General features: G+C 56.0%; 1 protein-coding gene across 1 annotated transcript in view; it reads right to left on the bottom strand.

The window, feature by feature from the left end:
* Window positions 1-26418, bottom strand: part of LOC147105772 (uncharacterized) — a 232055-nt gene that overhangs the window by 107624 nt on the left and 98013 nt on the right.

The raw sequence follows: 26418 nt of genomic DNA, 5'->3' as shown, positions 1-26418 counted from the left end.
ATGCAAGCGGCTCGTTCCAAGCCGCTGCTGGGGACATCGCGAACATCTCCCAGTTCGCCGCACATCGCTGCATCCGGCAGGTCACCGATGCACTGTTCGCGAGGAGACACCAGTTCATCTCCTTCCCCATGACCCAACAGAGGCAGCAGCAGCGTGCAGTGGGATTTGGCAGGATCGCGGGCTTCCCCATGGTGCAGGGCGCCATTGACTGCACGCGTGTGGCTATGCGGGCACCTATAGACAATCCCGAGGTTTACCGCAACCGCAAGGGCTACCATTCCCTCAATGTGCAGCTGGTGTGTGACCACAGGCAGCGCATCCTAGCTGTAAATGCCCGCTTCCCAGGGAGCAGCCATGATGCTTTTATCCTGCGCCAGACTACTGTGGCTGACATGTTCCAGGCACAGCCTCCACCAAGGGGATGGCTTATCGGGGACAAGGGCTACCCTTTGTGCACATGGCTCATGACCCCGCTCCGCGCGCCCAGGACCCCAGCGGAGGACTCATACAACGAAAGCCATCAAGCAACAAGGAACGTCATAGAGCAAACCATAGGCGTCCTCAAGCAACGCTTCCGCTGCCTGGATCGCTCCGGCGGCTCTCTACAGTATTCGCCGGATAGAGTGTCCCAGTTCGTCGTCGTGTGCTGCATGCTGCACAACCTGGCTATCCGCCGGACGCAGGCACTGCCACCTGACATTGCACCACCACCTGAGGAGGACAAGCAGGAGGACCATCAGGAGGAGGAGGGGGAGGAGGAGGAGGAGCAGGCCAGGAGGGGGCCAGAAGGCCCAAGGGCCGTACGCCGGGGGCTTATTGCTCGACACTTCTAGGCCCGCTGTGAGGGAATGGCCTGTGGGAATGAGCGCACCTGAAGGCAGCCGCTCCGGAAGCCGTCAGCCGGTTAACGCAGCAAACACTTGAAACATGACACCTGGACAAGCTGAATAAATAAAAACCTTTATTTAACAAACTGAGGCCCCTTCCCACATGAAACTCAAAAACACAGAACACACCCAAAAAACAGTCACAAACATATGTCACTCCCCCAACCTGGGGAGGACTAACAAAAGTTGGCCATCCACATGGCCTTCAACATTGGCCGTAACAAAGAAAGGGCCCCCCTCGCCAACAGAAAGACCCCCATAAAAACAAAAAATGCCTTCAATTTCGGCCATCCACAAAAATCAGCCCCCAAAACACAATCCCCCCCATATATACAATGCCGCAGAGACCACACTCTAGCGGCTGTGCCGAGAGGGTGAGTCCTTAGAGAGCCTTCCCCGGCCCCTGCCCGGCCTGCTGCTCCGCCTCAACGTGGGCCCTGTGGCGGCCTCAAGGCTGGGGGAAGGCTCATGAGGGCCCCCATGCATCGCGACAGATGCCCTTGGGGGTCGGCCAACACGACGCACGTCCCGGGAGGGGCCGGCTGCTGACTGGTTCGGCTGTGGCTGGCCAGCATCAGTGGCAGCAGCAGCTCCTCGCACCCTGGCTGGGGGAGTGGCAGTGTCGGATGCTCCAAGGGGGGCAAGCTGGCTGCTGCCAGGCGCGCGAGGCTCAGCAGACACAGTGGCAGTCGTCCGGCCTGGCAGTTCAGCTGGCGCAGCTATGTGCTGGAGGCCAGCCCGCTGTGTTGCAGCAGGGCGGCGGGTGCGGGTGCGACGCCTCTGCGTCAAAGCGAGTGTGGCAGAAGTCAGTGACCGCACTGCCTGGGTATGTGCCTCCAGCTGCTGTGACAGTGTGTCGAAGGAACCACCTCTCTGGCGACTCTCCTCCTGCAGTGCCGCGAGTAGTTCGACCCCCCTGGCGTGCGCTGCGGCCAGTTGCTCCACCCCCCTGGCCTGTGATTGCCCGAATGCTGCCACACTCTGAGCCAGGGACTCGATGGCATGCGGCATCTGCTGCACAACCCCCATGAACTCATGGTGGCGCCGGTCAGACGCCACCGAGATCTCTTGCAGGAGGCGCACCTCCTGGCCGAGGCCACTCTCCGGACTGGAGAGAGGACTCTGCAGCTGGGGAGAAGCCGGCCGAGCTGGCCGACCCCTGCCGCCTGCCTGGACCCCACTGCAAGCAGGATCTGCCCTCCCCTGCAACACCTCCCCCTGGCTCTCCTGCATGCCAGACGCCCCCCCTTCATTGCCATCCCCTGGCACGGCTGAGGGCTCGCCCGATGGGCCGGCTTCCTCCTCGTCCTGGACGTCCTCCTCCTCCAAGGGCCTGGCACCCGGCGCCTCAGGGACCACCTCCTCCTCAGCAGCTGAAAGCAGGAAGGCACAAGAGTAGCTTTAAAGTGAGGACAGGGCGTCAGCGAGGGACGCCTGAGCGGTGGCATTGTGCGCATTTGTCCGTCAGTGGGAAAGGATTTAGAGCGGAAGCACTCGGGCAACGAGAGAGCTGCAAGCGGTCATCTCCTTACCAGTGGCTCCCAGCACAGGGTCCACAGCGCCGATGGCTACAGGGCCAGTCACCCGGGGACGCAGGAGTCCAGCGACGCTCTCCTCCAAAGCACTTAGAGCCTGGTAGTGGGGCCGTCCACCACCGGTCTCCACCCGGCTGCGCGCATTTCTTGCCAGCTTGGCCTGCAAGAGAAAGGACGGACTCTAAGTACAGTGTGGTGCCCTGTTGCTGTGTGTACTGCCTCCCATGGTGGAATAGCCTGGCCAGTGTGGTCAGTGCAGAAAGTGCTGTTGATGATCATGCCAGTGGCATTGCTGCGTGAGGAGGGCTGCCCATTATGCCTTTGAGGTCCCTTTGCCCATAGTGTGAGGCTCACATGCAAGGATGAGGAGGACAGTGGAAAGGGTACTCACCTTCACCAGCCGACAGAGGTCATTGAACTTTTTGCGGCACTGGTCCGCAGTCCTGGGCACATCTGAGTTTGAGGAGACCCTGCGTGCGATGCTCCTCCAGGCTTTCCTGAACTCTCTCCTGGGAGCCTTTCTGCCATTGTCCGGGCACAAGATGGGTCTTCTCTCCTGGACAGCATCAATCAGCACCCTCAGTGCATGGTCTGAGAAGCGCTGGGCTCTTTCACGGGCCATCTCCATCTGTCCTGGCGCTATTTTGTCCCACCAGCACTGTTGAGGCCTAGCAGCAGGGCTCCAGTGTGCAGGGCGTGGCAGCAGTCAAAGTTGACCCTTCCCCCTTTAAGATCAGGCCGGCGTCAGGGTGTCTGCTGTCAAGCAACACATGACCGCACCTGCGCTGCGCCCGGCATCGGCGTTATCAGGCCGCAGCGCCGGTTTAGCGCCGGAACCGAGCATTGCAACGCCGGTTTCAGCGCTCGTCAAAACTCTTGGCCAAATCCACTGAATTTCGGCGCGGTTGCCTGCAGTTTCCGGCGGGCGCTAAATTTACCGAACGCCCGACTTTAGCGCCCCAAAACTGTGCAAACTGAATTTCTAGGCCTTAATCACATCCGAGAAAATTTTGGCTCATTACAACCCATCACTACCAATCAGATTGGCGTGCGATGCATCCCCTTACGGCATAGGAGCGATATTGTCCCATAGATTCCCTGATGGCTCGGAACGGCCGATAGCTTTTGCGTCACGCTCATTGAACTCAGCTGAGCGTAACTATGCCCAGATAGACAGGGAAGCACTCAGCCTGGTATGGGGAGTGAAGAAATTCAACCATTACCTACACGGACAAAAATTTACCTTGCTGACTGACCATCAACCCCTCATCTCCATATTCAACCCTAAAAAAGGTGTCCCCATTATGACGGCACAAAGACTACAGAGGTGGTCCCTTTTTCTAGGGGCACACCAATACAACATTGAATACAAAGGGTCAAAACAGCATGGGAATGCTGACGGTTTATCACGCCTACCGTTGCCAACGATAGAAGAGGCACCTACAGTAGACCCAGTAGAGATATTCCACTCCACCATAGTGGAATGTCTACCGGTGACAAATTCTGCCATTGAAAGGGAGACAAGAAATGACCCTACTCTCTCACGGGTCTACGATTTAACAGTGAAGGGATGGCCAGCACATGGCGAACCACTGTTGCCAGCATTCTCGCAAAGAAGAGAACAGCTGTCAGTGTGCCGAGGAACATTGATGTGTGGATCCAGAGTGGTGATTCCACCCAAACTCCAGGATAAAGTGCTAAAGGAGCTTCACGAGGGGCATCTGGGTGGAGTGAAAATGAAGAACCTAGCTAGGGCATTTGTATGGTGGCCAGGTATCGATGGAGACATCAAAGACATGACCAAGAGCTGCCTAGGATGCCAGAAGGTCCAAAATGCTCCGCCACAGGCCCCTCTACATCCATGGGAGTGGCCCTCATCTCCCTGGCAAAGGGTGCACATCGACTTTGCTGGTCCGTTTATGGACTCAATGTTCTTAATCGCAGTTGATGCACACTCCAAGTGGCCGGAGGTAATAAAGATGTCCTCCACCACCACGGAAAAAACCATCACAGTATTAAGGACCATATTTGCCAGGAATGGGCTGCCGAAGCAGATATGTTCTGATAATGGACCGCAATTTGTGTCCGAAGAATTCAGAAAGTTCTTAAAGAACAATGGGGTAAAGCACTACACGTCCGCCCCATACCATCCCGCCACCAATGGATTGGCTGAAAGGTTTGTCCAGACCTTCAAGAAGGCCATCAAGGCCATGGGTAATGAAGACATAAAACTTCAGCACAAGGTGGATAACTTCTTATTTGCATATAGGAATGCAACACATATGGTTACTAACCAAACTCCCGCCATGATGTTCTACAATAGAAACCTAAGATGCCGGCTGGATTTGGTCAAGCCCAACATCCGAAGGGACGTGGAGAACCGGCAGTTTCAGGGCATGAATGAAAGGCCAACTAGGGCCTTCCAGATAGGCCAACCGGTTTTGGCCCGGGACTACCGTACCGAGAAATGGCAGCCTGGAACTATCTGCACACGATTAGGACCACTGATGTATACCGTGGACATCGGAGACAGCATAATAAGGCGCCATGCTGACCAAATCATCAAGTCATCCGAAAAGGGACAACCTACACCACCACTCTATACATCTAACGATGAAGTAGAGATACCCATATCTACCTCCGATCCGGTGATACTGGAGCCCGATGAACCCGACACTGGCCTTCAAGCCGAATCAGCCTTGCCAGAAGAACCTACTACACCACCAGAAACTACTACACCCCCGAGGCGTTATCCGGACCGAGTCAGGAAGCCTCTTGAGAGACTAACTTATAATTAATTAATACAGCAATGTATATTATTTTGCATATAACATGTAATTAATAATTACTTAAAATATGATGTACTAGTTAGCTAGAAGGGGAGGAATTGTGGTGTATGTGCCTTTAAGAGCAATTATGGTGTATGTGCCTTTAAGAGCCCCAGGTGTGCGTAATGCCGGTAATTGCCACTTGGGCTATATAAGCCTGTGTATTGTGTATATCCTTTAGAAACCCCCCCCCAGACTTGCTTAGTAAATACCTATGAACCAACTCCTGTCTTCAGTGTCTTTATCTACACACGGACACTACACTGACCAAATCATAGAGTCATCCGAAAAGGGACAACCTACACCACAACTCTATACGCCTAATGATGAAGTAGAGATAACCATATTATCTACCTCCGATCCGGTGATACTGGAACCAGATGAACCTGACACTGGCATTCAAGCCGAATCAGCCTTGCCAAAAGAACCTACTACACCACCAGAAACTACTACACCACCGAGGCGTTATCCAAGTCAGGAAGCCTCCAGAGAGACTGACTAATAATTGATTAACTGCAGCAATGTGTAGATTATTGTTCTTGTAACATGTAATTAATGATTACTTAAAATATTATGTACTGGTTGGCTAAAAGGGGAGGAATTGTAGTGTATGTGCCTTTCAGAGCCCCCTGTGTACTGTAATGCCGGTAATGGCCACTCGGGCTATATAAGCCTGTATATTGTGTTGTATCAGTTAGTTCACCTCCAGACTTTGTTCAGTAAACACCTGTGAAACCAACTCCTGCCTTCAGTGTCTCTATTAACACACGGACACAACAACAGGTGTCACTTGACCTGTCGCTATAGGTGTCACTCGACCTGTCACTATAGGTGTCACTCGCTCCATCACTAGAGGTGTCACTCACTTGGTCACTATAGGTGTCACTCGACCTATCACTACAGGTGTCACTCGATCTGTCACTACAGGTGTCACTCACCCTGTCACTACAGGTGTCACTCGACCTGTCAATACAGGTGTCACTCACCTGGTCACTACAGTTGTCACTTGACCTGTCACTACAGGTGTCACTCGACCTGTCACTATAGGTGTCACTCACCCTGTCAGTACAGGTGTCACTCGACCTGTCAATATAGGTGTCACTCACCTGGTCACTACAGTTGTCACTTGACCTGTCACTACAGGTGTCACTCGACCTGTCACTATAGGTGTCACTCACCCCGTCAGTACAGGTGTCACTCGACCTGTCACTACAGGTGTCACTCGTCAGTCACCACAGTGTCACTCACCATGTTACTGCAGGTGACACTTGCCCTGTCACTACAGGTGTCACTTGCCCTGTCGCTACAGGTGTCACTCGCCCAGCCATTACATGTGTCAATCACCCTGTCACTGAAGGTGTCACTCGAACTGTCACTACAGGTGTCACTCGACCTGTCACTGCAGGGGTCACTCGCCCTGTCACTACAGGTGTCACTCAACTTGTCACTACAGGTGTCACTCGCCCTATCACATACAGGTGTCACTGGACCTGTCACTACAGGTGTCACTCGCCCTGTCACTACAGGTGTAACTCGCTCTGTCATTACAGGTGTCACTCGCCCTGTCACTACAGGTGTCACTCGACCGGTCACTACAGGTGTCACTCGCCCTGCCACTACAGGTGTCACTCGACCTGTCCCTACAGGTGTCATTCGACGTGTCACTACAGGTGTCACTCACCCTGTCATTACAGGTGTCACTTGCCCTGTCACTACAGGTGTCACTCGACCTGTCATTACAGGTGTCACTCGCCCTGTCACTACAGGTGTCACTCACCATGTCAATTCAGCTATCACTCAACCTGTCACTACAGGTGTCACTCGCCCTGTCATTGTAGGTGTCACTCACACTGTCACTACATGTGTCACTCGCCCTGTCACTAAAGGTGTCACTCGCCATGTTACTGCAGGTGACACTCGCCCTGTCACTACATGTGTCACTCGCCCTGTCACTAAAGGTGTCACTCACCTTGTCACTACAGGTGTCACTCCCCCTGTCACTATAGGTGTCACTCGACCTATCACTACAGGTTTCACTCGAACTGTCACTACAAGTGTCACTCGCCCTGTCACTCGACCTGTTACTACAGGTGTCACTCGCCCTGTCAGTAGAGGTGTAACTCACCCTGTCACTACATGTGTCACTGGACCTGTAACTACAGGTGTCACTCACGATGTTACTGCAGGTGACACTCGCCCTGTCACTACAGGTGTCACTTGCCATGTCACTACAGGTGTCACTCGCCCTGTCACTACAGGTGACACTTGACCTGTTACTATAGGTGTCACCCGCACTGTCACTACAGGTGTCAGTCGCCCTGTCACTACAGATGTCACTTCTCATGTCACTACAGGTGGCACTCGACCTGTCAATACAGGTGTCACTCGACCTGTCACTGCAGGTGACACTCGCACTGTTACTACAGGTTTCACTCGAACTGTCAATACAGGTGTCACTCGCCCTGTCACTACAGGTGTCACTCGCCATGTTACTGCAGGTGACACTCGCCCTGTCACTACAGGTGTCACTCGCCCTGCCACTACAGGTGTCACGCGACCTGTCACTATAGGTGTCACTCGCCCTGCCACTACAGGTGTCACTCGACCTGTCACTACAGGTGTCGCTCGACGTGTCACTACAGGTTTCGCTCGACGTGTCACTACAGGTGACACTCGCCCTGTCATTACAGGTGTCACTCGCCCTGTCACTACAGGTGCCACTCGACCTGTCACTACAGGTGTCACTCGCCCTGCCACTACAGGTGTCACTAGACCTGTCATTATAGGTGTCACTTGCCCTGTCACTACAGGTGTCACACGCCCTGTCATTGTAGGTGTCACTCACCCTGTCACTACATGTGTCACTCGCCCTGTCACTACAGGTGTCACTCACCCTGTCACTACAGGTGTCACTCACTCTGTCACTACAAGTATTACTTGACGTGTCACTGCAGGTGTCACTCGCCCTGTCATTACAGGTGTCACTCGCCCTATCACTGCAGGTGTCACTCGATCTGTCACTACAGGTGTCACTTACCTGGTCACTACAGGTGTCACTTGACCTGTCACTACAGGTGTCACTTGCCCTGTCACAACAGGTGTCACTCGCCCTGTCACTACAGGTGTCACTCGCCCTGTCACTACAGGTGTCACTCGCCCTGTCACTACAGGTGTCACTCGCCCAGTCACCACAGTGTCACTCACCCTGTCACTACATGTTTTACTTGCCCTGTCACTACATGTGTCACTCACCATGTTACTGCAGGTGACACTCGCCCTGTCACTACAGGTGTCACTCGCCCTGTCACTACAGGTGTCACTCGCCCTGTCACTACAGGTGGCTCTTGCCATGTCACTACAGGTGTCACTCACCATGTTACTGCAGGTGCCACTCGCCCTGTCTCTACAGGTGTCACTTGCCATGTCCCTACAGGTGTCACTCGCCCTGTCACTACAGGTGTCACTCGCCATGTTACTGCAGGTGACACTAGCCCTGTCACTACAGGTGTCACTTGCCATGTCACTAGAGGTGTCACTCGCCCTGTTACTGCAGGTGTCACCCGCCGTGTCAATACAGGTGTCACTCGTCCTGTCACTACAGGTGTCACTTGCCATGTCACTACAGGTGGCACTCGACCTGTCAATACAGGTGTCACTCGACCTGTCACTACAGATGACACTTGCACTGTTACTACAGGTGTCACTCGAACTGTCAATTCAGGTGTCACTCGCCCTGTCACTGCAGGTGTCACTGGACCTGTCATTACAGGTGTCACTCGCCCTGTCACTACAGGTGTCACTCGACGTGTCACTACAGGTGTCACTCGCCCTGCCACTACAGGTGTCACTCGACCTGTCCCTACAGGTGTCACTCGATGTATCACTACAGGTGTCACTCGCCCTGCCACTACAGGTGTCACTCGACCTGTCCCTACAGGTGTCACTCGCCCTGTCACTACAGGTGTCACTGGACCTGTCATTACAGGTGTCACTCGCCCTGTCACTACAGGTGTCACTCGCCCTGTCACTACAGGTGTCACTCGCCCTGTCACTACAGGTGTCACTCGCCCTGTCACTACAGGTGTCACTCGCCCTGTCACTACAGGTGTCACTCGCCCTGTCATTACAGGTGTCACTCGCCCTGTCATTACAGGTGTCACTCGCCCTGTCACTACAGGTGTCACTCGCCCTGTCACTACAGGTGTCATTCGCCCTATCACTGCAGGTGTCACTCGCCCAGTCACCACAGTGTCACTCACCCTGTCACTACATGTTTCACTCGCCCTGTCACTACAGGGGTCACTCACCATGTTACTGCAGGTGACACTCGCCCTGTCACTACAGGTGTCACTCGCCCTGTCACTACAGGTGGCTCTTGCCATGTCACTACAGGTGTCACTCACCATGTTACTGCAGGTGCCACTTGCCCTGTCTCTACAGGTGTCACTTGCCATGTCACTACAGGTGTCACTCGCCCTGTCACTACAGGTGTCACTCACAACGTTACTGCAGGTGACACTCGCCCTGTCACTACAGGTGTGACTTGCCATGTCACTACAGGTGTCACTCGCCCGGTCACTACAGGTGTCACTCGACCTGTTACTACAGGTGTCACCCACCGTGTCACAACAGGTGTCACTCGCCCTGTCACTACAGGTGTCACTTGCCATGTCACTACAGGTGGCACTCGACCTGTCAATACAGGTGTCACTCGACCTGTCACTACAGATGACACTTGCACTGTTACTACAGGTGTCACTCGAACTGTCAATACAGGTGTCACTCGCCCTGTCACTACAGGTGTCACTCGACCTGTCACTACAGATGACACTTGCACTGTTACTACAGGTGTCACTCGAACTGTCAATACAGGTGTCACTCGCCCTGTCACTACAGGTGTCACCTGCCCAGTCACTGCAGGTGTCACTCGTTATATCACTTCAGCTGTCAGTTGCCCCGTCAGTACAGGTGGCACTCGACCTGTTAATACAGGTGCCACTCGCCCTGCCATTACATGTGTCAATCGATCTGTCGTGACAGGTGTCACTTGCCCTGTAACTACAGGTGTCACTCACCTTGTCACTACAGGTGTCACTCGCCATGTCACTACAGGTGTCACTCGCCCTGTCACTACAGGTGTCACTGGACCTGTCACTACAGGTGTCACTGGACCTGTCACTACAGGTGTCACTGGACCTGTCACTACAGGTGTCACTCGCCCTGTCACTACAGGTGTAACTCGACGTGTCACTACAGGTGTCATTTGCACTCACATTGCAGGTGTCACTCACCCTGTCATTGTAGGTATCACTCACCCTGTCACTACAGGTGTCACTCGCCCTGTCACTACAGGTGTCACTCGACCTGTCACTGCAGGTGTCATTTGGCGTGTCACTACAGGTGTCACTCACCCTCTCATTACAGGTGTCACTCGACCAGTCAGGACAGGTGTCACTCAACCTGTCACTACAGGCACCACTCGCCCTGTCATTGTAGGTGTCACTCACCCTGTCACTACAGGTGTCACTCACCCTGTCACTACAGGTATCACTCGTCCTGTCACTACAGGTGTCTCTCGCCCTGTCACTACAGGAGTCACTCGACCTTTCACTACAGGTGTCACTCGACCTGTCATTACAGGTGTCACTCGCCCTGTCACTACAGGTGTCACTCGTCCTGTCACATACATGTGTCACTGGACCTGTCACTACAGGTGTCACGTGCCCAGTCACTACAGGTGTCACTCGCCCTGACACTACAGGTGTCACTCGACCTGTGACTACAGGTGTCACTCAAGCTGTCACTACAGGTGTTATCCGCCCTGTCATTGTAGGTGTCACTCGCCCGGTCACTACATGTGTCACTCGCCCTGTCACTACAGGTGTCACACACCCTGTCACTACAGGTGTCACTCACCCTGTCACTACAGGTGTCACTCACCCTGTCACTACAGGTGTCACTCACCCTGTCACTACAAGTATTACTTGACGTTGTAGGAGTTGCTGGAAATCAACAGACTGCGAGGCTTTCGTAGCAGCAAAGAAAAACACGTGTTAGCTTTATTAACTCTCCGCATGGACTGAGGGATTCGGCCTCGTCGCAGGGCTATGACGCCATCACACAATCAACGACTCTTAAAGGGACGCTGCCCCGATAACCCAACCAAATTCCGTACATAACGTGGAGCGATAACAACATTGGCTATACATAGTGAATTGTGTTACTGTCCCATTGTGGTCTCCGCCACAGGCGTCACCCCAGAATTCACTAGAACTGGCAATGTCAGTCGTTGAGGGGCCCGGATCACACGGCCGAAATGTCTCCTTAAGTCTGGGGCGGGAACCGGGGTGGTCGCCGGAGGGTCCCCGGGCGCTCGGTGGTGGACTGAGGGTGCAGAAGCCGGAGGTCGGCCCCGCCGCGTGGGCTGAGCCAAGCCAACGGGTCGGTCCAGATTCAGGTGGGCCGGCTTAAGACGGTCCATGGAAATGTAGTCCGGCTTACCGCCGACATCCACCATGAAGGACTTGTCCCCGGCTTCCAGGACGTGGAATGGTCTGTCGTAGGGTGGGTGAAGAGGTCCCCAGTGGGCGTTGTGGCGGACGAAAACGTACTCCGCCGCACGAAGGTCGGGCGGAACGTGGGACTGAGGGAGACCGTGGTGCGACGTGGGCACCGGCGCGAAAACCTTGGCGTTGTCCAGGGGGGCAGACCGCTGACGGGCTGCGGACCAAGGGTCCGTGGCGTTGGGGACGAACTCCTCGGGAACCCGCAGCGGCTGCCCGTAGACGAGCTCGGCGGACGAGGATTGGAGGTCCTCCTTGGGGCGGTCCTGAGTCCCAGCATGACCCACGGAGTCTGTCGATCCAACTGTCGTCCCGGAGGCTGGACCGGAGCGCGGCCTTCATGGAGCGATGAAACCGTTCGCACAGCCAGTTAGCCTGAGGGTGATATGCGGTGGTGTCTCCACCCGAGGGCTTGGGCGACAGCGTTCCAGAGCTCCGACGTGAACTGGGGCCCCCGGTCGAAGGAGACGTCAGATGGGGCACTGAACCGGGGGACCCAAGTGTTGATGAATGCCCGAGCCACATCGGCGGACGTTGTTGACGACAGCGGGACGGCTTCCGGCCATCGGGTGGTTCTGTCGACCATCGTGAGGAGGTGGGTGAACCCGCGGGAGGGCGGCAGGGGCCCCAGCAGGTCCACGTTAACATGGTTGAACCGCCTCTCGGGCACCGCGAAAGGCGCCAACAGGGCCTTTGTATGGCGATGCACTTTCGAGCGCTGGCATACCACGCAGGTATTGGCCCAGTCGCGAATGTCCTTCTTGAGCCCGTGCCAGACGAATTTAGCCACCATCAGCTTCTGTGACGGCTTCCTGCCCGGGTGGGAAAGGTTATGGACGGCGTCGAAAACCTGCCATCTCCACCCGCCGGGCACAACGGGGCGTGGCTGCCCAGCGGAGACGTCGCACAGGAGCGTGGTGCCGGCATCGTCAAACACGACATCCGCTAACTGAAGGCCCGTGACAGCCGTCCTGTAGGCCTGGACGTCCGGGTCGGAGGCCTGGTCGTCCGCCATGCGGGTGTAGTCGATGCCGATGTGTACGGCGCTGGCGACGGCCCGGGAAAGACAGTCGGCAACAGGGTTGTCTTTCCCAGCCACATGCTGGATGTCCGTCGTGAGCTCGGAGACGAAGGAAAGCTGGCAATGCTGATGGGCCGACCACGGCTCGGAAACTTTGGCCATGGCAAAGGTCAACGGCTTGTGGTCCACGAACGCCATGAACGGGTGGGCCTCGAGCAGGAAACGGAAGTGTCGGACGGCGAGGTAGAGGCCGATTAGCTCGCGATCGAAGTTGCTGTACTTCCACTCGTTGGGGCGGGGCTGCCGGCTGAAGAAGGTGAGCAGCTGCCAGGCGCCGTTGACTCACTGTTCGTGGACGGCGCCGACAGCATAGTCCGAAGCGTCACTGGTGAGAGCGATTGGCGCATCGGGCAACGGATGCGCCAGCATGGTCGCGTTAGCCAGGGCCCTTTTCGTGTCCGTGAAAGAATTGGCCATCTCCTCGGACCAGTCGACGGCGAGCTTGGCAGGCTTGCCTTTGAGGGCCTCGTAAAGGGGCCACATAAGCTGGGCAGCCCGGGGAACGAAGCGATGATAAAAGTTCACCATGCCCAAAAACTCCTGCAGTGCCTTCACGGTGAGGGGTCGCAGAAAATCCTTCACGGCCTCCACTTTCGACGGCAGTGGCACCGCCCCATCCTTCGTGATGCGGTGCCCGAGAAAGTCGATCGAGGACAGCCCGAACTGGCACTTGGCCGGATTGACGAGTAGGCCGTGCTGGCTGAGGCGTTCGAAGAGAGTACGGAAGTGGGACACATGCTCCGTCCTGGAGGTGCTGGCGATGAGAATGTCGTCCAGGTAGACAACAGGAATGGCAGGTCCCATAACACGGTGTCCATTAGGCGTTGAAAAGCCTGAGCGGCGTTTTTGAGACCGAATGGCATGCGAAGGAATTCGAACAGCCTGAACGGGGTGATCACCGCGGTTTTCGGGACGTCCTGCGGCCGGACGGGGACTTGGTGGTAACCCCGAATGAGGTCCACATTAGAGAAAACAACTTTCCCGGCCAGGCGGGCGGAAAAGTCCTGGATGTGTGGAATCGGGTAGCGGTCGGGGGTCGTAGTGTCATTGAGGCGCCGGTAATCACCGCATGGGCGCCAACCGCCGCCTGGTTTCGGTGCGATGTGGAGGGGCGAGGCCCACTGACTGTTCGACCGGCGAATGATGCCGAGGCGCTCCATCATGTCGAACTCGGCTTTAGCGATGACGAGTTTCCCCGGGTCGAGGCGCCGAGCGCGGGTGTAGACAGGCGGACCGGTGGTCAGGATGTGGTGTTCTACCCCGTGCTTGGTGGCGGCGGATGAGAAAGTGGGCTTCGTGAGGTCCGGGAACCCGGCGAGGAGGCGGGAAAACTCGGAGGCCGAGAGCGCGCTGGCCAACTTCGTTGTGCCGGAACCACTGAGCGAACACGGGAGCGAACTGAAAGTCTCAGCGTGGACGAGACGTCGGTTCTTGACGTCCACCAAAAGGCCATTGGTGCAGAGGAAGTCAGCGCCGAGAAGGGGGGTGGACACTTTCACTGTAACAAAGTCCCAAGCGAAACGCTGCCAGCCAAAATACAGCATCACGCTCCGTTTCCCGAAGGTACGGATGGAACTGCCGTTGGCGGCTTCGAGGGCGGGGCTGTGGTTCCCCCCCTGTATGTCTATGGTTGACGCGGGCAGGACGCTCACCTGGGCACCCGTGTCACAGAGGAAACAACGTCCAGAGTTAGTGTCCATAATGAATAACAGACTACCTGAACGGCCGACAGCCATGGTAGTTAATGACTGGGCCTTCGCGTTTCCCGACGCGGTAAAGTTGCACGGGGGCCGGCATTTCTTAGCTTTGGGGCCGAACTGCGCGTGGTAGAAGCACATGTTTGGGGGCTGCCGCCGTTGGGCTGTGGCGGTGGGGGCAGGGCCCCGCATGGCTACGCAATACTGTTGCCCGGCGGAGAAAAATTTGTCGGCCTTCTTGGCCAGGTCGCGGAAATCACCAATATGAGAGTTGGCTAAAGCCGACCGTGCCTGCCCTGGCAGCTGTTGTCGGAACAGTTCTCTGAAGAGGAAGCACGGCTTGTGCTTGCCCAGGAGGGTTAACATGTGGTCCATCAGTTCTGAGGGCTTGGAGTCACCAAGCCCGGGTAGTTAGAGAAGCTGGCGTGCGCGCTCGGGTTCAGTTAGTCCAAAAGTCTCTAGGAGGTGCGTTCTCAGCGTCGCAAATTTGTGGTGCTCTGGGGGGTCCTCGAGCAGGCTCACGACTCCGGCCGCGGTGGAGCTGCCGAGAGCAGAGAAGACGTAATAATACTTTGTGTCGTCCGCGGTGATGTCCCAGAATGCAAATTGAGCCACGGCCTGGGCGAACCAAGCGGCAGCCTGTCGTTCCCAAAACTCCGGTAATTTGAGAGAAACGGCGTTCGCCATCTCGGATAAAGTCTTTGGAAACGTGCAAAAGAGAAACGGGGTCACCAATGTTGCCCTGTCACTACAGGTGTCACTCGCCCTGTCACTACAGGTGTCACTCGCACTGTCACTACAGGTGTCACTCGCCCTGTCACTACAGGTGTCACTCGCCCTGTCACTACAGGTGTCACTTGCCATGTCACTACAGGTGGCACTCGACCTGTCACTACAGGTGTCACTCGCCCTGTCACTACAGGTGTCACTCGCCCTGTCACTACAGGTGTCACTCGCCCTGTCACTACAGGTGTCACTCGCCCTGTCACTACAGGTGTCACTCGCCCTGTAACTACAGGTGTCACTCGCCCTGTCACTACAGGTGTCACTTGCCATGTCACTACAGGTGGCACTCGACCTGTCAATACAGGTGTCACTCGCCCTGTCACTACAGGTGACATTTGCCCTGTTACTACAGCTGTCATCCGCCCAGTCACTACAGGTGTCACTCACCCTCTCACTACAAGTGTCACTAGGCTTGTCATTACAGGTGTCACTCACCCTGTCACTACAGGTGTCATTCGCCCTGTCACTACAGGTGGCACTCGCCCTGTCACTACAGGTGGCACTCGCCCTGTCACTACAGGTGTCACTGGACCTGTCACTACAGGTGTCAAACAGGTGGCACTCGCCCTGTCACTACAGGTGTCACTGGACCTGTCACTACAGGTATCACTCGCCCTGTTACTACAGGTGTCACTCGCCTTGTCACTACAGGTATCACTCACCATGTCACTACAGGTGTCACTCACCCTGTCACTACAGGTGTCACTGGACCTGTCACTACAGGTGTCACTCGCCCTGCCACTACAGGTGTCACTCGACCTGTCACTATAGGTGTCACTCGCCCTGTCACATACACGTGTCACTGGACCTCTCACTACAGGTGTCACGCGCTGGGTCACTACAGGTGTCACTCGCCCTGTCACTACAGGTGTAACTCGACGTGTCACTACAGGTGTCATTTGCCCTCTCATTACAGGTGTCACTCGACAGGTCACTACAGGTGTCACTCAATCTGTCACTACAGGTGTCACTCAACCTGTCACTACAGGCGTCACGCACACTGCCATTGTAGGTGGCACTGACCCTGTCACTACAGTTGTCACTCACCCTGTCACTACAGATATCACTCGCCCTGTCACTACAGGTGTCACTCGCCCTGTCACTACAGGTGTCACTCGCCCTATCACATACAGGTGTCACTTGACCTGTCACGACAGGTGTCACTCGCCCTGTCACGACAGGTGTCACTCGCCCTATCACTACAGGTGTCACTGGGCCTGTCACTACAGGTGTCACTCGCCCTGTCACTACAGGTGTCAAGTGCCCTGTCACTACAGGTATTACTCGACATGTCACTACAGGTGTCACTCGACCTGTCACTACAGGTGTCACTCCCCCTGTCACTACACATGTCAATCCACCTGTCACTAAAGGTGTCACTCGCACTGTCACTACAGGTGTAACTTGACGTGTCACTACAGGTGTCATTTGCACTCTCATTACAGGTGTCACGCGAACTGTCACTACAGGTGTCACTCGCCCTGTCATTGTAGGTGTCACTCACCCTGTCATACAGGTGTCACTCGACCTGTCACTACAGGTGTCACTCGCCCTGTCATTGTAGGCGTCACTCACCATGTCACTACAGGTGTCACTCGCCCTCTCATTACAAGCGTCACACGACCTGTCAGTACAGGTGTCATTCAACCTGTCACGACAGGCGCCACTCGCCCTGTCATTGTAGGTGTCACTCGCCCTGTCATTACAGGTGTCACTCGCCCTGTCACTACAGGTGTCACTCGATCTGTCGCTACAGGTGTCACTCGCCCTGTCATTACAGCTGTCACTCGCCCTGTCACTACAGATGTCACTCGCCCTGTCACTACAGGTATCACTCACCATGTCACTTCAGGTGTCACTCACCCTGTCACTACAGGTGTCACACGTCCTGTCACATACAAGTTTCACTGGACCTGTCACTACAGGTGTCACGTGCCCAGTCACTACATGTGTGACTCGCCCTGTCACTACAGGTGTCACTCGCCCTGTCACTACAGGTGTCACTCGCCCTGTCATTGTAGGTGTCACTCACCCTGTCACTACAGGTGTCACTCGCCCTGTCATTACAGGTATTATTCGACGTGTCACTACAGGTGTCACTCGACCTGTCACTACAGGTGTCAGTCCCCCTGTCACTACACATGTCACTACACCTGTCAGTACAGGTGTCACTCGCACTGTCACTACTGGTGTCACTCGCCCTGTCACTACAGGTGTCACTCACCCTGTCACTACAGGTGTCACTCGCCCTGTCACTGCAGGTGTCACTCGACCTGTCACTACAGGTGTCAATCTCCCTGTCATTATAGGTGCCACTCACCCTGTCACTACAGGTGTCACTCACCCTGTCATTACAGGTGTCACTCACCCTGTCACGACAGGTGTCACTCGCCCTGTCACTGTAGGTGCCACTCACCCCGTCACTACAGGTGTCACTCGCCCTCTCATTACAGGTGTCACTCGTCCTGTCAGTACAGGTGTCACTCAACCTGCCACTACAGGCGCCACTCGCCCTGTCATTGTAGGTGTCAGTACAGGTGTCACTCACCCTGTCACTACAGGTATCACTCGCCCTCTCATTACAGGTGTCACTCAACCTGTCAGTACAGGTGTCACTCAACCTGTCACTACAGGCGCCACTCGCCCTGTCACTACAGGTATCACTCACCCTGTCACTACAGGTGTCTCTCGCCCTGTCACTACAGGTGTCACTCAACCTGTCACTACAGATGTCACTCGACCTGTCACTACAGGTGTCACTCGCCCTGTCATTACAGGTGTCACTCGCCCTGTCACTACAGGTGTCACTTGCCCTGACACTACAGGTGTCACTCGACCTGTCACTACAGGTGTCACTCGCCCTGCCAATATAGGTGTCACTCGACCTGTCATTACAGGTGTCACTCGCCCTGTCACTACAGGTGTCACTCACCATGTCACTTCAGGTGTCACTTGCCCTCTCGCTACAGGTGTCACTCGTCCCGTCACATACAAGTGTCACAGGACCTGTCACTACAGGTGGCACTCGACCTGTCAATACAGGTGTCACTCGACCTGTCACTACAGATGACACTTGCACTGTTACTACAGGTGTCACTTGAACTGTCAATACAGGTGTCACTCGCCCTGTCACTACAGGTGTCACTCACCATGTTACTGCAGGTGCCACTTGCCCTGTCTCTACAGGTGTCACTTGCCATGTCACTACAGGTGTCACTCGCCCTGTCACTACAGGTGTCACTCACCATGTTACTGCAGGTGACACTCGCCCTGTCACTACAGGTGTCACTTGCCATGTCACTACAGGTGTCACTCGCCCGGTCACTACAGGTGTCACTCGCCCTGTCACGACAGGTGTCACTTGCCATGTCACTACAGGTGGCACTCAACCTGTCAATACAGGTGTCACTCGACCTGTCACTACAGATGACACTTGCACTGTTACTACAGGTGTCACTCGAACAGTCAAGACAGGTGTCACTCGCCCTGTCACTACAGGTGTCACCTGCCCAGTCACTACAGGTGTCACTCGCCATATCACTTCAGGTGTCACTTGCCCCATCACTACAGCTGGCACTCGACCTGTCAATACAGGTGCCACTCGCCCTGCCATTACATGTGTCACTCGATCTGTAGTGACAGTTGTCACTCGATCTGTCACTACAGGTGTCATTCGACCTGTCACTACAGGTGTCACTTGACTTGTCACTACAGGTGTCACTCACCCTGTCACTACAGGTGTCACTCGCCCTATCACATACAAGTGTCACTGGACCTGTCACTACAGGTGTCACTCGCCATGACACTACAGGTGTCACTCGCCCTGTCACTATAGGTGTCACTGGGCCTGTCACTACAGGTGTCACTCACCCTCTCACTACAAGTGTCACTGGGCCTGTTATTACAGGTGTCACTCACCCTGTCACTACAGGTGTCACTCGCCCTGTCACTACAGGTGTCACTCGCCATGCCACTATAGATGTCACTCGACCTGTCACGACAGGTGTCACTTGCCCTGTTACTACAGGTGTCACTCGCCTTGTCACTACAGGTGTCACTCGCCATGTCACTACAGGTGTCACTCGCCCTGTCACTACAGGTGTCACTGGATCTGTCACTACAGGTGTCACTCGCCCTGTCACTACAGGTGTAACTCGACGTGTCAGTACAGGTGTCATTTGCACTCACACTACAGGTGTCACTCGACCTGTCACTACAGGTGTCACTCGATGTGTCACTACAGGTGTCACTTGACGTGTCACTACTGGTGTCACTACAGGTGTCACTCACCTGTCATTACAGGTGTCACTCGCCCTGTCACTACAGGTGTCACTCACCCTGCCACTACAGGTGAAACTAGACCTGTCACTACAGGTGTCACTCACCCTCTCATTACAGGTGTCACTCGACCAGTCAGGACAGGTGTCACTCAACCTGTCACTACAGGCACCACTCGCCCTGTCATTGTAGGTGTCACTCACCCTGTCACTACAGGTGTCACTCACCCTGTCACTACAGGTATCACTCGTCCTGTCACTACAGGTGTCTCTCGCCCTGTCACTACAGGAGTCACTCGACCTTTCACTACAGGTGTCACTCGACCTGTCATTACAGGTGTCACTCGCCCTGTCACTACAGGTGTCACTCGTCCTGTCACATACATGTGTCACTGGACCTGTCACTACAGGTGTCACGTGCCCAGTCACTACAGGTGTCACTCGCCCTGACACTACAGGTGTCACTCGACCTGTGACTACAGGTGTCACTCAAGCTGTCACTACAGGTGTCATCCACCCTGTCATTGTAGGTGTCACTCACCCTGTCACTACATGTGTCACTCGCCCGGTCACTACATGTGTCACTCGCCCTGTCACTACAGGTGTCACACACCCTGTCACTACAGGTGTCACTCACCCTGTCACTACAGGTGTCACTCACCCTGTCACTACAGGTGTCACTCACCCTGTCACTACAAGTATTACTTGACGTTGTAGGAGTTGCTGGAAATCAACAGACTGCGAGGCTTTCGTAGCAGCAAAGAAAAACACGTGTTAGCTTTATTAACTCTCCGCATGGACTGAGGGATTCGGCCTCGTCGCAGGGCTATGACGCCATCACACAATCAACGACTCTTAAAGGGACGCTGCCCCGATAACCCAACCAAATTCCGTACATAACGTGGAGCGATAACAACATTGGCTATACATAGTGAATTGTGTTACTGTCCCATTGTGGTCTCCGCCACAGGCGTCACCCCAGAATTCACTAGAACTGGCAATGTCAGTCGTTGAGGGGCCCGGATCACACGGCCGAAATGTCTCCTTAAGTCTGGGGCGGGAACCGGGGTGGTCGCCGGAGGGTCCCCGGGCGCTCGGTGGTGGACTGAGGGTGCAGAAGCCGGAGGTCGGCCCCGCCGCGTGGGCTGAGCCAAGCCAACGGGTCGGTCCAGATTCAGGTGGGCCGGCTTAAGACGGTCCATGGAAATGTAGTCCGGCTTACCGCCGACATCCACCATGAAGGACTTGTCCCCGGCTTCCAGGACGTGGAATGGTCTGTCGTAGGGTGGGTGAAGAGGTCCCCAGTGGGCGTTGTGGCGGACGAAAACGTACTCCGCCGCACGAAGGTCGGGCGGAACGTGGGACTGAGGGAGACCGTGGTGCGACGTGGGCACCGGCGCGAAAACCTTGGCGTTGTCCAGGGGGGCAGACCGCTGACGGGCTGCGGACCAAGGGTCCGTGGCGTTGGGGACGAACTCCTCGGGAACCCGCAGCGGCTGCCCGTAGACGAGCTCGGCGGACGAGGATTGGAGGTCCTCCTTGGGGCGGTCCTGAGTCCCAGCATGACCCACGGAGTCTGTCGATCCAACTGTCATCCCGGAGGCTGGACCGGAGCGCGGCCTTCATGGAGCGATGAAACCGTTCGCACAGCCAGTTAGCCTGAGGGTGATATGCGGTGGTGTCTCCACCCGAGGGCTTGGGCGACAGCGTTCCAGAGCTCCGACGTGAACTGGGGCCCCCGGTCGAAGGAGACGTCAGATGGGGCACTGAACCGGGGGACCCAAGTGTTGATGAATGCCCGAGCCACATCGGCGGACGTTGTTGACGACAGCGGGACGGCTTCCGGCCATCGGGTGGTTCTGTCGACCATCGTGAGGAGGTGGGTGAACCCGCGGGAGGGCGGCAGGGGCCCCAGCAGGTCCACGTTAACATGGTTGAACCGCCTCTCGGGCACCGCGAAAGGCGCCAACAGGGCCTTTGTATGGCGATGCACTTTCGAGCGCTGGCATACCACGCAGGTATTGGCCCAGTCGCGAATGTCCTTCTTGAGCCCGTGCCAGACGAATTTAGCCACCATCAGCTTCTGTGACGGCTTCCTGCCCGGGTGGGAAAGGTTATGGACGGCGTCGAAAACCTGCCATCTCCACCCGCCGGGCACAACGGGGCGTGGCTGCCCAGCGGAGACGTCGCACAGGAGCGTGGTGCCGGCATCGTCAAACACGACATCCGCTAACTGAAGGCCCGTGACAGCCGTCCTGTAGGCCTGGACGTCCGGGTCGGAGGCCTGGTCGTCTGCCATGCGGGTGTAGTCGATGCCGATGTGTATGGCGCTGGCGACGGCCCGGGAAAGACAGTCGGCAACAGGGTTGTCTTTCCCAGCCACATGCTGGATGTCCGTCGTGAGCTCGGAGACGAAGGAAAGCTGGCAATGCTGATGGGCCGACCACGGCTCGGAAACTTTGGCCATGGCAAAGGTCAACGGCTTGTGGTCCACGAACGCCATGAACGGGTGGGCCTCGAGCAGGAAACGGAAGTGTCGGACGGCGAGGTAGAGGCCGATTAGCTCGCGATCGAAGTTGCTGTACTTCCACTCGTTGGGGCGGGGCTGCCGGCTGAAGAAGGTGAGCAGCTGCCAGGCGCCGTTGACTCACTGTTCGTGGACGGCGCCGACAGCATAGTCCGAAGCGTCACTGGTGAGAGCGATTGGCGCATCGGGCAACGGATGCGCCAGCATGGTCGCGTTAGCCAGGGCCCTTTTCGTGTCCGTGAAAGAATTGGCCATCTCCTCGGACCAGTCGACGGCGAGCTTGGCAGGCTTGCCTTTGAGGGCCTCGTAAAGGGGCCACATAAGCTGGGCAGCCTGGGGAACGAAGCGATGATAAAAGTTCACCATGCCCAAAAACTCCTGCAGTGCCTTCACGGTGAGGGGTCGCAGAAAATCCTTCACGGCCTCCACTTTCGACGGCAGTGGCACCGCCCCATCCTTCGTGATGCGGTGCCCGAGAAAGTCGATCGAGGACAGCCCGAACTGGCACTTGGCCGGATTGACGAGTAGGCCGTGCTGGCTGAGGCGTTCGAAGAGAGTACGGAAGTGGGACACATGCTCCGTCCTGGAGGTGCTGGCGATGAGAATGTCGTCCAGGTAGACAACAGGAATGGCAGGTCCCATAACACGGTGTCCATTAGGCGTTGAAAAGCCTGAGCGGCGTTTTTGAGACCGAATGGCATGCGAAGGAATTCGAACAGCCTGAACGGGGTGATCACCGCGGTTTTCGGGACGTCCTGCGGCCGGACGGGGACTTGGTGGTAACCCCGAATGAGGTCCACATTAGAGAAAACAACTTTCCCGGCCAGGCGGGCGGAAAAGTCCTGGATGTGTGGAATCGGGTAGCGGTCGGGGGTCGTAGTGTCATTGAGGCGCCGGTAATCACCGCATGGGCGCCAACCGCCGCCTGGTTTCGGTGCGATGTGGAGGGGCGAGGCCCACTGACTGTTCGACCGGCGAATGATGCCGAGGCGCTCCATCATGTCGAACTCGGCTTTAGCGATGACGAGTTTCCCCGGGTCGAGGCGCCGAGCGCGGGTGTAGACAGGCGGACCGGTGGTCAGGATGTGGTGTTCTACCCCGTGCTTGGTGGCGGCGGATGAGAAAGTGGGCTTCGTGAGGTCCGGGAACCCGGCGAGGAGGCGGGAAAACTCGGAGGCCGAGAGCGCGCTGGCCAACTTCGTTGTGCCGGAACCACTGAGCGAACACGGGAGCGAACTGAAAGTCTCAGCGTGGACGAGACGTCGGTTCTTGACGTCCACCAAAAGGCCATTGGTGCAGAGGAAGTCAGCGCCGAGAAGGGGGGTGGACACTTTCGCTGTAACAAAGTCCCAAGCGAAACGCTGCCAGCCAAAATACAGCATCACGCTCCGTTTCCCGAAGGTACGGATGGAACTGCCGTTGGCGTCTTCGAGGGCGGGGCTGTGGTTCCCCCCCTGTATGTCTATGGTTGACGCGGGCAGGACGCTCACCTGGGCACCCGTGTCACAGAGGAAACAACGTCCAGAGTTAGTGTCCATAATGAATAACAGACTACCTGAACGGCCGACAGCCATGGTAGTTAATGACTGGGCCTTCGCGTTTCCCGACGCGGTAAAGTTGCACGGGGGCCGGCATTTCTTAGCTTTGGGGCCGAACTGCGCGTGGTAGAAGCACATGTTTGGGGGCTGCCGCCGTTGGGCTGTGACGGTGGGGGCAGGGCCCCGCATGGCTACGCAATACTGTTGCCCGGCGGAGAAAAATTTGTCGGCCTTCTTGGCCAGGTCGCGGAAATCACCAATATGAGAGTTGGCTAAAGCCGACCGTGCCTGCCCTGGCAGCTGTTGTCGGAACAGTTCTCTGAAGAGGAAGCACGGCTTGTGCTTGCCCAGGAGGGTTAACATGTGGTCCATCAGTTCTGAGGGCTTGGAGTCACCAAGCCCGGGTAGTTAGAGAAGCTGGCGTGCGCGCTCGGGTTCAGTTAGTCCAAAAGTCTCTAGGAGGTGCGTTCTCAGCGTCGCAAATTTGTGGTGCTCTGGGGGGTCCTCGAGCAGGCTCACGACTCCGGCCGCGGTGGAGCTGCCGAGAGCAGAGAAGACGTAATAATACTTTGTGTCGTCCGCGGTGATGTCCCAGAATGCAAATTGAGCCACGGCCTGGGCGAACCAAGCGGCAGCCTGTCGTTCCCAAAACTCCGGTAATTTGAGAGAAACGGCGTTCGCCATCTCGGATAAAGTCTTTGGAAACGTGCAAAAGAGAAACGGGGTCACCAATGTTGCCCTGTCACTACAGGTGTCACTCGCCCTGTCACTACAGGTGTCACTCGCACTGTCACTACAGGTGTCACTCGCCCTGTCACTACAGGTGTCACTCGCCCTGTCACTACAGGTGTCACTTGCCATGTCACTACAGGTGGCACTCGACCTGTCACTACAGGTGTCACTCGCCCTGTCACTACAGGTGTCACTCGCCCTGTCACTACAGGTGTCACTCGCCCTGTCACTACAGGTGTCACTCGCCCTGTCACTACAGGTGTCACTCGCCCTGTAACTACAGGTGTCACTCGCCCTGTCACTACAGGTGTCACTTGCCATGTCACTACAGGTGGCACTCGACCTGTCAATACAGGTGTCACTCGCCCTGTCACTACAGGTGACATTTGCCCTGTTACTACAGCTGTCATCCGCCCAGTCACTACAGGTGTCACTCACCCTCTCACTACAAGTGTCACTAGGCTTGTCATTACAGGTGTCACTCACCCTGTCACTACAGGTGTCATTCGCCCTGTCACTACAGGTGGCACTCGCCCTGTCACTACAGGTGGCACTCGCCCTGTCACTACAGGTGTCACTGGACCTGTCACTACAGGTGTCAAACAGGTGGCACTCGCCCTGTCACTACAGGTGTCACTGGACCTGTCACTACAGGTATCACTCGCCCTGTTACTACAGGTGTCACTCGCCTTGTCACTACAGGTATCACTCACCATGTCACTACAGGTGTCACTCACCCTGTCACTACAGGTGTCACTGGACCTGTCACTACAGGTGTCACTCGCCCTGCCACTACAGGTGTCACTCGACCTGTCACTATAGGTGTCACTCGCCCTGTCACATACACGTGTCACTGGACCTCTCACTACAGGTGTCACGCGCTGGGTCACTACAGGTGTCACTCGCCCTGTCACTACAGGTGTAACTCGACGTGTCACTACAGGTGTCATTTGCCCTCTCATTACAGGTGTCACTCGACAGGTCACTACAGGTGTCACTCAATCTGTCACTACAGGTGTCACTCAACCTGTCACTACAGGCGTCACGCACACTGCCATTGTAGGTGGCACTGACCCTGTCACTACAGTTGTCACTCACCCTGTCACTACAGATATCACTCGCCCTGTCACTACAGGTGTCACTCGCCCTGTCACTACAGGTGTCACTCGCCCTATCACATACAGGTGTCACTTGACCTGTCACTACAGGTGTCACTCGCCCTGTCACTACAGGTGTCAAGTGCCCTGTCACTACAGGTATTACTCGACATGTCACTACAGGTGTCACTCGACCTGTCACTACAGGTGTCACTCCCCCTGTCACTACACATGTCAATCCACCTGTCACTAAAGGTGTCACTCGCACTGTCACTACAGGTGTAACTTGACGTGTCACTACAGGTGTCATTTGCACTCTCATTACAGGTGTCACGCGAACTGTCACTACAGGTGTCACTCGCCCTCTCATTACAAGCGTCACACGACCTGTCAGTACAGGTGTCATTCAACCTGTCACGACAGGCGCCACTCGCCCTGTCATTGTAGGTGTCACTCGCCCTGTCATTACAGGTGTCACTCGCCCTGTCACTACAGGTGTCACTCGATCTGTCGCTACAGGTGTCACTCGCCCTGTCATTACAGCTGTCACTCGCCCTGTCACTACAGATGTCACTCGCCCTGTCACTACAGGTATCACTCACCATGTCACTTCAGGTGTCACTCACCCTGTCACTACAGGTGTCACACGTCCTGTCACATACAAGTTTCACTGGACCTGTCACTACAGGTGTCACGTGCCCAGTCACTACATGTGTGACTCGCCCTGTCACTACAGGTGTCACTCGCCCTGTCACTACAGGTGTCACTCGCCCTGTCATTGTAGGTGTCACTCACCCTGTCACTACAGGTGTCACTCGCCCTGTCATTACAGGTATTATTCGACGTGTCACTACAGGTGTCACTCGACCT

This window comes from Somniosus microcephalus, chromosome 17 (assembly GCF_052327205.1).
Source record: "Somniosus microcephalus isolate GS21.2 chromosome 17, FLI_Smic_1.0, whole genome shotgun sequence".
Lineage (NCBI taxonomy): Eukaryota > Metazoa > Chordata > Chondrichthyes > Squaliformes > Somniosidae > Somniosus > Somniosus microcephalus.
Note: the sequence above shows the minus strand (reverse complement) of the source record. Positions and strands in the feature narration are given on the sequence as shown.